Source organism: Cupressus sempervirens, chromosome 7 (genome assembly GCF_028749045.1).
Source record: "Cupressus sempervirens isolate cs-2001-9-10 chromosome 7, ASM2874904v1, whole genome shotgun sequence".
In the NCBI taxonomy this organism is placed as follows: domain Eukaryota; kingdom Viridiplantae; phylum Streptophyta; class Pinopsida; order Cupressales; family Cupressaceae; genus Cupressus; species Cupressus sempervirens.
This window is the reverse complement of record NC_143124.1, coordinates 935,967,361-935,970,463: the sequence shown is the minus strand read 5'-3', so window position 1 is coordinate 935,970,463 and position 3,103 is coordinate 935,967,361.

Sequence of the window (3,103 nt, the reverse complement as noted above, 5' to 3'; positions counted from 1 at the left end):
GAATATAATATTTTCCATGCATGATTTTTGAAAATAGGTATATGTGTTTCACAATATATTTTTGACATTTTATTTTATTGTAAATTATATTTTCTACTACATACATGCTCTGTATTTTTTTGATCCTCCATATATAGTAAGTTAAATGTATTAATGTTTAATTTTCAAAATTTTATGTCTTTTTTGTAAGAGACAATATTAATATAATGGATCATTTTGATAATGAGTCTTAAATCATTACATTCCATGTCCAATTACTTCAGTGAACTCCAATGGATCACCTCAAATAGTGTGAACTGATTTTGTCAAGGATAATGAAATTTTGAGAATGCGAAATGTTGTAGAAAAGGTAAGGGAGACATTTAATAGAATAGTTATTTTTGTCAGATGTTTTGGAAGAGGTCAAAGCTAATCATCAAGAAAATAAAGATTGTAATGCTAATTTTCATCAATGATTATTTTATAAGGTCTTTACATTAACCAAATTAGCTATTATTGATAAAAATATATGACATTATTCATACATGAAATTTTCATGGAGATTATATAACTATTTTAGACTTTTATATCATAATGCATAATATATTTCTTCATTACATATGTCTTCCCTTATTCTTTCAATAACAAATTGTAACCTTTTCTTTAATACATGTGTTTTATTAGTTATAATTCATGTTTTCAACTTAAAATATTTTTTTCATAATAGAATCATATCTACAACTAATAATTATTTATATATTTATGTATTGTTTTAATTTCAATAGGCTTAACAATTTTTATTTTGGTTTGTAACATTAAAATAATAATATATATTGAATCATGTCTTTGATTAAATTATTACTTTTATATAAATTGTTAAAAATTTATTTTTATATAAAAATTGCCGAAATTGTATTTTTATATATAAATCATTGAAATAATTTATTAGTAAATATAAGTAGATATAAAAATTTTTAAAAATAATTATTCAAATATATTTTATAAATTATATTTGTTTATTAATTTGCAAATTTAACTAATACAATGTACTAAATTTAGCCTCATGTTAAACTAAAGCTACACTAAGAAAGTTTACCATTTATCTAAAACTAAATAAAATATTATTCCTAATAATATTTAAAATGAAGCTCGAGTACTAAATTTAATTGAATAATACATATCGTTATACTATATATAGATATATAAATATATAGATATATAGATTTATAGATAGATAGATATGTATGTGTATATGTATTAATGTTTGTATGTATGTAGGGAGGGAGGGAGGGAGAGACAGACTTCTAATGTAACTCGAACCCTTGAAACAATAAAATAGAAAATGAGACAACACAAAAGTTTTAGAATGCCATAATTCTCCATTAATATTTCCCAACACTACTCTACTTATACAATGAAAGAAAACATCTACTTATTAAAAATTTGAAAATTACCATATTTGATGGATTTTTGGGAAAAAAAAAGTTTTACATTTTTCGTAATTTTCAAAACTCATCCTATGAATCTCAATTTTTCTCAAGAAAAGCCCCCAACTAAGGCAAGATGAATTGCCAACTAATCAACGAAAATAAAAAATATGATTTCGCATTTATTACAAAAAAGAATTTTCTAAAAATGGTCTAAAAAACATAAAAAAGCCAATTTTAGAGGCCAAGATGATATTTTAGACTCCTGAAAAAATGTAAAATTTCAGCCAAAACTCACATTCAAGTCAAAAGTTATGACCCCCAAAAGTAAATCTCGACGAAAGCCCACATCTAAGTCAACAACCTTAACCCTTGGATGTCATTGCATCACCTTCTCTTGTAGCCTCATAATAGAGGGTAAAGTGGGATTTTAAAGATGAGGTAGAGAAAATGTGTGTGTGTGTGTGTGTGTGTGTGTGTGTGTGTGCGTGTGTGTGTGTGTGTGTGTGTGTGTGAGAGAGAGAGAGAGAGAGAGAGAGATGTTTAAAAATGTACATACATATGTGTATTATCCTAATATTGAATTAAATCAAATTTAATTTTACACTTAAATAACTCCCTCTTTATCACATACCCAATAATGCATTTTTAATTTTCTTTTTAAAAATAACTATACTCCTAACATTGAATAAAACCAAAATGAACTCTTATGCTATGATTAAATTTATACTAAACTAACTTACCCTTTATGACATAAAGAATATAATATTTATTCCAAATAGTAAACATTAATAAAAAAATACAAATTTAATTAAACACTAGATACCAAGTCAAACACAAACAAAGTAAATCAAATGCGAGAGTGTGTGAGAGACGCATGAGTAAGGGATAAGGTAAGACTAGAACAAGAGATGGTGAGAGTAGGTAGGGGAAAAGAGGGAGAGAGTGAGACACATGAGGTGGATTCTGAAGGTAATTAAAGGAAAATATATGGTGAGATAGTACGATAGCTACTATGGTTGGCTTATTTAGTCCATGCATTCAATTCAAACATAATGATAACCTTGAAATGGAGAATATATAGGATGACCAAAGCTTAATCTTGACCATGTCATTGAATCAAATTGAACTCAATTCACTCCTATGAACAAATCCAATTCCTCTTAAGTACTAAAATGGAAGGTTTCTCTAGACCTATCTAAAATTTAAATGTTACCCAAAACTAAAGTCCATTGAATACAAATCGTAATAAAATCAAAAAAAAATTGAGCCCAATTTAGTCTTATGCACAAATCCAATTCCTCTTAATTACTAGAATGCACCATTTCTCTAAAGCTAAATTAAACTCAATCAAAAATTAAAATCCATTCATTACAAATCTTAATAAAACTTCAAAAACTTAAGTTACAATAGAAAAAAAAGTTTAATTATTTACATAAACATATAAAGGCTAACTATAAAAATTATCTATTAGCCTTAACATTAGTTCTAGACTAAACTATTAAGAGTCTCTATTTTTAAATAAATATGAAATCTAGCCCTAAAACCAATCATACCTTAATTGTGAACTCAATTCAAAATGGTCCCACATAAATGAATATGAATCTAGTTCCTTTTCAACTTACTTTGTTTCACATATCTTGCTCTCTCATCTTGCTGATGGATCATGGAGTGTGATTTGAAATGTTGATTTTAAA